Source organism: Bufo gargarizans, chromosome 6, assembly GCF_014858855.1.
Source record: "Bufo gargarizans isolate SCDJY-AF-19 chromosome 6, ASM1485885v1, whole genome shotgun sequence".
In the NCBI taxonomy this organism is placed as follows: Eukaryota; Metazoa; Chordata; class Amphibia; order Anura; family Bufonidae; genus Bufo; species Bufo gargarizans.
In genome coordinates, this window is record NC_058085.1 from 72,834,208 (window position 1) to 72,847,208 (window position 13,001).

Below are 13,001 nucleotides of genomic sequence, written 5' to 3' on the forward strand. Positions count from 1 at the left end.
AGAAGGAAAGGAACTGCTCATGATCCTAAGCATACCACCTCATCAGTGAAGCATGGTGGTGGTAGGGTCATGGCGTGGGGACGTATGGCTGCCAATGGAACTGGTTCTCTTGTATTTATTGATGATGTGACTGCTGACAAGCAGAATGAATTCTGAAGTGTTTCGGGCAATATTTTCTGCTCATTTTCAGCTAAATGCTTCAGAACTCATTGGACAGCGCTTCACAGTGCAGATGGACAATGACCCAAAGCATACTGCAAAACCAACCAAAGAGTTTTTTAAGGGAAAGAAGTGGAATATTATGCAATGGCCAAGTCAATCACCTGACCTGAATCCCATTGAGCATGCATTTCACTTTCTGAAGACAAAACTGAAGAGAAAATGCCCCAAGAAAAAACAGGAACTGAAAAAAAGTTGCAGTAGAGGCCTGGCAGAGCATCACCAGGGATGAAACCCAGCGTCTGGTGATGTCTATGCGTTCCAGACTTCAGGCTGTAATTGACTGCAAAGGATTTGCAACCTAGTATTAAAAAGTGAAAGTTTGATTTATGATTATTATTATGTCCCATTACTTTTGGCTCCTTAACAAGTGGGAGGCACGTATGCAAACTGTTGTAATTCCTACACCGTTCACCTGATTTGGATGTAAATACCCTCAAATTAAAGCTGACAGTCTGCAGTTAAAGCACATCTTGTTTTGTTTAATTTCAAATCCATTTTGGTGGTGTATAAAGCCAAAAATGTTGGAATTGTGTCAATGTCCCAATATTTCTGGACCTGACTGTATATATGCTACTTGATTAAATTGAAAGAGCCTATCAAAAATTATTCAATTGCGACCATGCGGAAACTGAAAATATGTAAATAGATGACTGAGGCTTGATGCTCAATTTCAACCTAATACACACAGGTAGCTCGTGGCTATACAGTGGGTATTGCTGTAGTAATCACATACTTCACTATTTCATTATATTGAACCACACAAAAAAGGATTTCTGTGAAAATAAGGAAATAAAATAAAAGGATTTGCTTGCATTCCAATTATCGATGGCTGAAGATAGAGCAGCTGCACTTCTGATAGCAGGCACATCCAACCACGGGTCCTGTCTCCTCTGTCAGCTGCCCTGCTTCTCTCTATTGTGCATAACACACACAATTCTTCTTTGGAATCCTAGCTTTTCCCTTCACTGTCTATGGCAATAAGCCAGATTTTTCACGAAGATCATTTTCCTGGCAGACACCATTATAAACAACCACCCTCTTTCACAGCCCAACACAGAATGGCATCCTTCTCATTATGCTAGGGCACCTCCCTGCCTGCTACAGCACTGATTGGCTCTACCAGGCTGTTTGTCAGCCTGGGAGCCAATCAGGGCAAGCCCTTCACCTCAGTTCTTTTCAAGGTCATGTGAGAATCCTTCTTTTTCCCTAGGTTTTTTTTCCCGCAGACATGGACACTAAAATGGTGCTATGAGACTTTTTATTGGATTCGTTAAAAACAAACCTAGAAAGATTTGTGTTTGTCAGCCATCCAACAAATAGCAAAGTTCTGATTGAACTTGGTTCGGTCTGAACTGGTTCGCTCATCTTTAGTTAGGATCAGAGCTTTTTGTAAAATTGGGGTCAAATTTCCTATTGTTAGCATTAAGTCACTCATTTCTATTAATTATGCTTCCTTAAAGAGGCTCTAGGAAAGAGTAGGACTGTCAAAATGTCCTTTGCTGCATTAAAGGGAATCTTTCACCATAAACTTGGACTATTATCCACAGTAATGCATAAGTCCAGATTAAAAAAATATATATATTTTCCGACTGCTCCCTTTCCCCCTTTAAAAGAGAAAATGCATATGAGTTGTTTTTATTCTTTCCAACATTGATATGTTAGTTTACTTTTTGTATTGTTGCTTTGTGTGTTTCATTTTTTTCCATTCTGCTGAGTTTTGAGATTTTTTACTTTGTTGGCTTTTTATGTAAACGTTTTCATCCAGAGTATCTCTGCCCGGAAAAGTCATTTATACGGACACAGACAGTATCAGCTGCACAAATGCTGTTTTCTCTCACTCTGTATTTATCCTTATTTGCCATAATCACAAAAGAAAAATGATGCAGATGTTTAAATGTGACAAAGCGGCAGGTTTGTCTTTTAATCGAGCCTGCTAGATAGCACATGTCTGCATCAAAGTTCTGAATATTCTGATTAGAAATCTGTGTAGGCTTTTGTTATTCATTTTTTTTGTGATATCGGAATGACTAAAGTTGACAAAGCTCCATCGCTCTCGCTTGTATAGGCATGTATTATGTGAATCCCACAGCTATGGGTTAATTGTTTACTTCACTGCCAACTCTACTCTTTCAGAACCATTACAAATTTGTATTAAAGGAGCATTACAATTTAAGCAAATAAATACATTTATTGTGTAGTGAAAATGCATATAATTTTCTAATATACTATATTCCCTGCAGTTTCCAAGATCTCTGATTGCTGTCATTCAGCAGGAGCCTTCATTCTGTTCCTAGAGGATAACAATGTGTCCTGGTCATGTGACAATCATACAGATGCAGGGCATATGACAAGTACAGTAATTGCAATTGATCCTGCACCTGCATCATGATCACGTGACTAGGGCACATTCAGAGTTCTTGAAGTGATTCAGAAGGTATACTGGGAAATTGATGAAGCCTTAATGGTCTATATATAGGAAAAGATTCAGTAAAACCTGTAATTTATACATTTAAATGCCAGGTACATGCAAAACAGTTGTGCACAATACAGATTTCTCTTTAAGGGAATCTGTCACAATTAATTTAGAGTCCGATCTGTGAGGAGCATATAAGGTCCCTTTCACACGAGCGTGATTTCCGCGCGGGTGCCATGCGTGACGTGAACGCATAGCACCCGCACTGAATCCGGCACCATTCATTTTAATGGGGCTGTGTACATGAGCGTTTTTTTTCACGCATCACTTCTGCAATGCTTTAAAATCGCAGCATGTTCTATATTCTGCGTTTGTAACGCAGGACAGGCCCCATAGAAGTGAATGGGGCTGCGTGAAAAACGCATTGCATCCGCAAGCAAGTGCGGGTGCGATGCATTTTTCACTGATGGTTGCTAAGAGACGTTGTTTGTAAACCTTCAGTTTTTTATCACGCGCGTGAAAAACGCATCAAAACGCATTGCACCCGTGCGGAAAAAACTGAACAACTAAACGCAATCGCAGACAAAACTGACTTGTTTTAGTGCCAAAATCGCAGCATTTTCACTGATCGCACCCTGAATGCATCCGGATCAAATCCGTCACGCCCGTGTGAAACCAGCCTTATACAGGGAGTGCAGAATTATTAGGCAAGTTGTATTTTTGAGGATTAATTTTATTATTGAACAACAACCATGTTCTCAATGAACCCAAAAAACTCATTAATATCAAAGCTGAATATTTTTGGAAGTAGTTTTTAGTTTGTTTTTAGTTTTAGCTATTTTAGGGGGATATCTGTGTGTGCAGGTGACTATTACTGTACATAATTATTAGGCAACTTAACAAAAAACAAATATATACCCATTTCAATTATTTATTTTTACCAGTGAAACCAATATAACATCTCAACATTCACAAATATACATTTCTGACATTCAAAAACAAAACAAAAACAAATCAGTGACCAATATAGCCACCTTTCTTTGCAAGGACACTCAAAAGCCTGCCATCCATGGATTCTGTCAGTGTTTTGATCTGTTCACCATCAACATTGCGTGCAGCAGCAACCACAGCCTCCCAGACACTGTTCAGAGAGGTGTACTGTTTTCCCTCCTTGTAAATCTCACATTTGATGATGGACCACAGGTTCTCAATGGGGTTCACGTTGTGGAGTACTTGGACGCGTGTGATGGAGCATTGTCCTGCATGAAAATCATGTTTTTCTTACCTTGCAGACTTCTTCCTGTACCACTGCTTGAAGAAGGTGTCTTCCAGAAACTGGCAGTAGGACTGGGAGTTGAGCTTGACTCCATCCTCAACCCAAAAAGGCCCCACAAGCTCATCTTTGATGATACCAGCCCAAACCAGTACTCCACCTCCACCTTGCTGGCGTCTGAGTCGGACTGGAGCTCTCTTCCCTTTACCAATCCAGCCATCTGGCCCATCAAGACTCACTCTCATTTCATCAGTCCATAAAACCTTAGAAAAATCAGTCTTGAGATATTTCTTGGCCCAGTATTGACTTTTTAGCTTGTGTGTCTTGTTCAATGGTGGTCGTCTTTCAGCCTTTCTTACCTTGGCCATGTCTCTGAGTATTGCACACCTTGTGCTTTAGGGCACTCCAGTGATGTTGCAGCTCTAAAATATGGCCAAACTGGTGGCAAGTGGCATCTTGGCAGCTGCACACTTGACTTTTCTCAGTTCATGGGCAGTTATTTTGCGCCTTGGTTTTTCCACACGCTTCTTGCGACCCTGTTGACTATTTTGAATGAAACGCTTGATTGTGATCGATGATCACGCTTCAGAAGCTTTGCAATTTTAAGAGTGCTGCATCCCTCTGCAAGATATCTCACTATTTTTGACTTTTCTGAGCCTGTCAAGTCCTTCTTTTGACCCATTTTGCCAAAGGAAAGGAAGTTGCCTAATAATTATGCACACCTGATATAGGGTGTTGATGTCATTAGACCACACCCCTTCTCATTACAGAGATGCACATCACCTAATATGCTTAATTGGTAGTAGGCTTTCGAGCCTATACAGCTTGGAGTAAGACAACATGCATAAAGAGGATGATGTGGTCAAAATACTAATTTGCCTAATAATTCTGCACGTAGTGTAGAGCAGGAGGAGCTGAGCAGGTTGATATATAGTTTTATGGGAAAAGATTCAGCAAGGGTACTTTCACACTAGTGTTTTTCTTTTCCGGCATAGAGTTCGGTCCTAGGGGCTCTATACTGGAAAATAACTGATCAGTTTTATCCCCATGCATTCTGAATGGAGAGAAATCTGTTTAGGATGCATCAGGATGTCTTCAGTTCAGTCACTAAATGGTGTTTTGGACGGAGGAAATACCGCGGCATGATGCAGTATTATCTCCGTCCAAAATTCTGGATCAGTTGCCAGAATGCCGGATCTGGCATTAATTTACATAGAAATGTATCCGGTATTAAAAATACCACAATGCCCGTCCGTCCTTCCGGTCTGCGCATGTGCAGACCGGTAAAAATGTGAAAAAAATATATAACGGATCCGTTTCTCAGGATGACATGCGGAGAGACAGATCCGTTCTTGCAATGCATTTGTAAGATGGATCCGCATCTGGATCCGTCTACAAATGCTTTCAGCTTGCATGCAGATTGCCGCATCCGGCAGGAAGTTCCGGCAACGGAACTGCTTGCCGGATCACTCTGCCTCAAGTGTGAAAGTACTCTAAAACTTGTAACTTATATTTTAAAATTTCAGACATGCATAGGGCGGGATTTCCTCTGCGCCAGTGGAGGATGCTCCTAATTTATGATGAGGTGCACTCATCCTCCTGCAGTCCATGCCCCTAAACAGAAATCTATGACAGCTCAGAAAACTGGTGTAAATGAAGATAAATTTGTCAGGACTGCTGCCCCTTTCCCGTCCTTCTGTAAAAAGTTGGTTAAAAAGTCGCTAACACATAGTTGGCGACTTTTAAACTGCACTTTTCAAGTGCAAGGGAGATGATGAATCTCCCCTATAGTGATTATTAGCCTCCCTTGTAAAAAAAAAATTAAAAAGATGCAGGTACATCCACAGTCATAAACAGAACATGCCCAATTTCCTAACCCAAATACGGGTCCCTCCCCTGAACCAGACCATAATGGACTTAGGCCTTGACTCTCTCTCTTCCTGATCTATAAGCATGCATTTCTGTCACATATAGATCCTAAAGGTCCAACAAAGCTAAACCAACCCACCCTGTCTTTACCGACTAATGCCCCTCCCCAACTGAAGAGATAATAGGTGCCTGGAGGGCAGTCCCGGTGTTGTCATCCACGGTCCCAAAAGAGAGTCAAACTTTTTTGCAGTGCCTCTCTTATAATACTCCCCTCTCTAGCCCGATTATCACATTCATATGTGCAATGAACTCCTCTTTGGTTGGTACATTGGCGCTGATCCAGTGTTGGGCTAGTCATTTCTTGGCTTGATATAAAATCTACTTATACCAATGTTGGGTCCCTCTTGAATCATTCTGCAGTAGGCCCAATATACAGGTTAAATGTTCAGCAGGGAGTCTAATTCTATATACCTCAAAGATAACATCCAGTATGGCTCGCCAGAAAGGGCCTAGAGAGGTACATTTCTAGAACACATGAAGGAGGTGTACTTCAGGAATACCACATATAGGGCAATTAGACGTGTCACGTATACTCAACCTGTGAAGGAATAAGGATGTCCTATATACCTTGTGTAGAAAATATAGGTGTGAGAGTCTGTGGGCCTCGCACAGTGATAATAAAGGTCCCATAGATAGCACCTCCGACCATTGTGTATCTGTTAATGAACCCATATCCCGAGACCAGTTCGCCGTACTAACAATGGAAAATGTTCCTGATAAAATGAAAGCAATAGTCTATAAAAAACTGAAATCCCCCCCTTAGTCCCTCTCCCACTTCTAATCTGCTCTACAACCATAGAGGTATGTATGGTAAGATCAGTTGTCTTGCACTCGGGGCATGTTGAAGTTGTAAGTACTGGTAGAAGAGAGAATTAGGAAAGCAAAACTGTGCCTTCAGTTGTTCAAAGCATTTACGTGTCCCATTGGTGTACAATTGTGACACCCAGTACACGCCCTTACGCTCCCATGTACCAAAACCAGCTAATCCCTTTAGCTCTGGCAAATTATGATTGTTTCAGAGTGGGGTAAGAGCGCTGCATCCTGAAAGTTTAGTAATGTCCTTCAGCTTCTGCCAGACTTTACAAAATACTGTAGATGCACACTCGGAAAACCGGCTTCTAAATGACCCCCTGAATCTTTTCCCATAAACCTATATATCAATCTGCTCAGCTCCTCCTGTTCTATAACATGCTGCTTGCAGAAAGGACTGCATAGTTTATGTGACAGATTCCCTTTGAGGCCACATGCACACGACCATTGTGTGTTTTGCGGTCCGCAAATCGCGGATCCGCACAACACAGATGGCATCCGTATGCGTTACACAATTTGTGGAACGGCACGGACAGCCTTTAATATAACTGCCTATTTTTGTCCGCAAAGCGCGGTGCACGTTGCTATGGCTGAAAACACAACATAGAACAAAACATACAATGCAACAGCTCTCTGCAAACCAAATAGCAATGTGCACCTGCGCATTGGGATGTACTGATTGACCACCGATTTTTTCTTTGCAGTTGGTACTGGAGGTGTGGCTGACACTTCAGTCGTGCATTCCTGGCTAGCCTGTCTGCCCCATAGGCTGATGTTAATTAGTTTGAGTATATAGCTTGACCTGCTCTCCCTCATTCACTGGAAGCCATTTGGCATCAGGAGAGGTATAGTGTGGACTCTCATTGCATTCGTTGGTGGCAATTTGGCACCAGGATGGGTGTGGAGTGGGCTCGGCATGCATGTGGTACCTGCATTCCCTGCATATAATGGAGGCCATTGTGGCACCAAAGAAGATGAAAATTAAACCAGGCCCAGCATGCATGTGGAACCTACACTCCCTGAATGATACATAACAGGTAGAATTTAGTGTTAGGACCCGTTTTACAGAGATCACCTTGACGTGTGGCAGACGGGCTCAAATAATTTTGTACAAAATGTATTTGCCAAGCATCTCTAATTAATAAGTATAGCATTAGCAACTATAATACATTTTTGTACTTTATTTGGTTTGCAGAGAGCTGTTGCATTGTATGAAGTGAATGGGTTCGCATCTGAGCCGCCAAAACTAAAGCAACGGCTGTGTGCATGAGGCCTAAGAGGAAGAAAATAGTTTTTCAGCAAAAAATGAAGGATGACTCACCGAATGAGTACAATATATTTAGCTATGGACAGTGGCGTACATAGAGAAGTAAGGGCCCCATAGCAAGGATCAAGCCAGGCCCCCCACACACGACAGAAGGGTTTCCTCCTAAACCCTTTCAATGACCCTTGGACCATTTTTTTCCACTGCCTCATTTGCTAAAAGTTGTTTCTTTAGAGGGCAGAGTCCTGATAAAGGTTTCACCTCCAGTATAAGAGGAGATGATCCCCTCTTGCCCTGGGCCCCATAGCAGTTGCATGGTCTGCCGCTATGGTAGTTATGTCCCTGGCTATGGTTGAATTGAGATATTTGACCTATACATCTGAAGATTTTTCTTTTGCGAGTGATCAACTTCTGGTGAATCAGAAAATATAATTAACATGTCATAAAAGCCTAGTAATTCCCCATGTAATTAAGTGTTCTGCCATAGCTATTCACATTATTCATACAGCAACATCAGGCATACAAATGAATAAAGGGGTTGTCCAGGCTTTTGATATGGATGTTCTATCCTCAGGATAGGTCATCAATATCAGATCAGCTGTATGAGGAGATGGCGCAGCGTTGTTCACGTGCTGTCTCCCGTCTCTCTTCCTGTTCGCTGCTGATTTGCCATAGACAACAGCGGTGAGCAGGAAGAGAGAAGGGAGACAGCACATGCACACTGGGTGCGCCATCTCCTTACACAACTGATCGGCGGGGGTCGGTCTTCAATATTAAAAGCCCGGGCAACACCTTTAATGGCAGAGATTAATCTGTAAAGTACATGGTTCCACTTCAAAGAACTCTATTAAACCAGCATATTGCCTAATAGGGTTGATCCTGCTAACAATACCAAATTTATGTTCCTTTGCTGCCCCATTCCTGACAAAATAAATTTGTATTAATATGTAGATTAGTTTATTGAAGGGTGGGGCACCCTTGGTGCACTGGAGCTCCTCCGCTCTGCACATAGAGCCCCACCCCCATCCCCTTGATTGACAGTAACCATGTGCCTGCGCTGTAGTCTACCCTATTGATGTAAACAGTGCATCTGCCTCATCTTTCCCGGCAGTGCAAATGACTACTGCGCATGCACTGATAATGTCATCTTCAATGGAGGGGGATGTCATAGGCGCATTCGCAATAGTTATCTGTACTGCTACCACTGAAGAAGCAGATATGTATGTTATGAACAGGTCTTTTTCTCAAGAACATAAATGAGGTATCCCTTTAGTCAGCAGGGTCGACCCTACCAGTCGGGTTGACCCTGCTGACAGATGCTTTTAAAGTTGCAACTTGGAGTATCAAAGGACATCATAGGCGCATGCGCAGTAGTTATCTGTGCTGCTGGGGAAGCAGATATATTAATGAAAATGTATTTTTCCTAGGAACGGTGCAGCGGAGCAGGTATCGATTTAGTCAGCAGGATCAATGCTACCAGTTGGGTTGATCGTGCTGACAGATGCTTTCTAAGTTGTGTTTTTAAGAAGCTTTATACTGCAAAATCAATTTCCAGCAGATTTCATGTGAATAAATATGCTTTTCTCTAGACTTGACTCATTTTTCTTGATGTCATCAAGACACTAAAATGACATGACAATATTGCATTATGATGGGAAGATTATATACAGGATAAAATGGCCTGCATTGTACTTGCGGAGGATATTGCAAGACCTTGAGCTCTGTGACCACACAGCTATATCAAATAACAAAACTTTCAGTTGTCTTTGCAATAATTACGTTCTGTAGGGGGTTCTTCATTCCCCATAACACCAGTATAAATGCCACTGAAGAAATATCAGTGAAATATTAGCTCCTGCTGCTCTTTGACAGGCCAGACATACGGAGCAACTGTTTGATGTACTATTAGAGATACCGCAACTTAGAGTAACACAGCAATTTCCTGTTAATTAGGAAGATTTTAAAACTTCTAAAATACATATATGCGGTACTAAACTGGCTTATATGTCATCTTCACACTGTGAGATCCGCACAAGGTAACAGCAGTGGCTCCTCTTCTAAACAAGTCTGTGATTGACTTTAAATTGTGCATAATGCTCTTCTAAAGTCTACTTTCACACTAGCGTTAATGTTTTCCGGTAATGAAATCTGTCATAGGGTCTTAATTCCGGAAAAAAAAAACGCTTCCGTTTTGTCTCCATTGTCAATGGGGACAAAACGTAACTGAACAGAACGGAGTGCTCCAAAATGCATTCCGTTTCGTTCTCATACCGGAGAGCAAACCGCAGCATGCTGCGGTTTGCTTTCCGTCCTGGGATGTGGAGCAAGACGGATCCGTCATGAGTGACCCAGAATGCAAGTCAAAGGGGACGGATCCGTTTTCTCTGACACAATCTGACACAATAGAAAACTGATCCGTCCCCCATTGACTTTCAGTGGAGTTCATGACGGATCCTTCTTGGCTATGTTACAGATAATGCAACCGGATCCGTTAATAACGGATGCAAATGGTTGTATTATTAGTAACGGAAGCGTTTTTGCGGAACCCTGCCGGATCCAGCAAAAACGCTAGTGTGAAAGTAGCCTAAGCTTTGTCTTTGCTAAGTAAATATACCATAGGAATAGATGAAAGAGGACTCCTCCCCTTTGCCCCTTACTGGGGGAGAAGGACTCTGGGAAACATATCCAACAACTTCAGCTGGTGACAATTGAAGTCAGTTTTAACACTAATGAGCCTTTTGTACTGTGGTCACTAATGGTCCTTAGGCTAGGCTGCCACCTTTTTATGGCAGCCTAGTCTAAGTGCTGCACGGGTCTCCCATACAGCAGAGGGCATGGGATTGGCTCTAACATGAGAGTCTGGCTCCTGCTCTAACAGCCCAAATTAGCAGAAGCACCAGTCTGGGCTGTTTAACCCCTTAGATGCATCATGCAATAGCGACTGTGGCATCTAAGTGGTTTAGGCTGAGGGGCTTACCTTTGTCTCCCATCAGCACCCCACAAATGAGATCGCAGGGTGTCAATGTTCTCGCATGGCAACTTGGTGCCTAATGAATGTCCGAGGCCTGCCTGCAGTTTATGTCTAGCAGGCTGCACCTCTTTGGTGCAGCTTGCTGGTAACTGTCAATATAGCACTGACAGAATAACATTCTGTACTGTATTAGCAGTACAGAGTAATATAGAAGTGATCAAAAGATCACCTGTTAAAAGGGTTATCCCATGACTAATGTAAAAAATGATAATCAGACATCATATAGTACATGACAATCTCTTTCAACCAATTCTAGAACCAGCCCTGTACCTCACATGGATCCAGAGATCTCCCCATTCATTGCTCTGCTAGATTTATATCAAGCTGACAGCTCAGGGGAGTGTCTTTTCAGCTGCAGATAAGGGGGCGTGTCCATGCAGTTGAAGGATGAAATTGAGCATGTGCGGCCTTCTCAGTGAGCAGGTAAAAAAAAAATAGATAAAAAACAAACAGCAGGTGGCGCTATACAGATACATTTTACTGAATAATTCAGTGGCTATGCTAACTTTTTAATTACATGCAATTACAAAAGTATTCAGATCCACGTGCTGGTTTGAAAACTGTAAAATATTTTTCATGGGACAACCCCTTTAAAGAAGCACTCCCACAAAAACTTATATTCTCTAATCTGTTACAAAGGTACATAATATAAACTGTAGTAAACGTAATTTTCTGACTAGAGACCATATTTATGAGTTACGGTATAACCTCCCTTTTGATCCTCAGCTGTGTCATGTGACCAACACTCTTTAAAAAAAAAAAAAACACAGCATCTTATGTGTAGGCAGGAAGCCAGATTCTCTATTTATTCCTATGAGAGTCTTCAATGTCAGTCTGATATGAATGAATAGAAAAGTAACTAACTTCCTGCCCTGTGTCAGTTGGATATCAGAGTATTGGTGTCACAACCAGACAGCTGAAAAGCTCTGACAGAAGCCTTTCAGAACCTCCTCCTTGAGTTTTCTTTGTTGTGCTGTTCAGTTCCTCATCTCGTTAGCCTCTCTCAGCTGTCATGTAGTTGGACTGATTGCTTCCCTTTAAATTCCGCCCCATAATGCATCACTGGGCGGCTTATACTTCTTCCTGGAGTGTGTGTGCATGCTGAGCCCATTTCCCAGTCTGCTACTAAAGTTAAGTGCTGTACTTTTATCTGTTATTTTCTGTTTGCTGGATCCCAGGTGACCCTGACTCCCTCCGTGTCTGGTGTAGGGAGCCGGTGGTCGTGTCCCCTCACTATTGTAGGGTGTTCAGGGGTTATATAGTCGAGGTACGTGGATATGCAACCATCCACCTCTGGGATCTTTGCATAGGCTGAGCAGCCAGGGAAAGTGCTAGGTCTTGTGCAGGGGTCTCGCCTTGGTTCCTTAGCTTTGGATCCAGTGAGTCATATATGCATGTTGCTTTGTCTTATTTCCTGTACCCCGTCCGTGACAATTGGTGACATGATATATAGCTGAGGATCAAAAGGGAGGATATAACTCACAAATACAGTCACTGGTAAGAAGATTACCTTCACTACAATTTACATCATGTACCTTTCTAACAAGTCAGTGAATCAGTGGCGTAACTAGAAATGACCAGGCCCCCCCTTCTTTGCAACTACTGAATTCTGTGCAACCCCCACTCCTGGGGCTAGTCAAGATCGCGCTCTCAGACGAGGTATAACAACAGTTCCGTCTGTTTCCTATAGTGTCACTGTATATAATGTCATTGTATAATACTCTTTAAGTGGCCCTGACAATTATATCTTTTAGTCATCCTGCTAGGTGGGTCACATCTGAGTTTGGGCCCCAAAGCAACCGCTTCCCTACTTCCTCTATAGCAACGCTCCTGCAGTGAATAAGAAATGCTTTGGGAATCTTTTGTGGGACTAGTAAATGGTTAAAAAAGTTAAATAAAGATTTATTAAATAAAAAAATCCCCAAGTAAAAAAAGCACATCCTTTTCCATAAAAAAAAAAAGATTTTCAAAGGAAAAGATACAAAAATTAAATCCCCACCACATATTTGGTATTGCTGCATCCATAATGACCCGCACTACACTATTGTCATGTAATTTA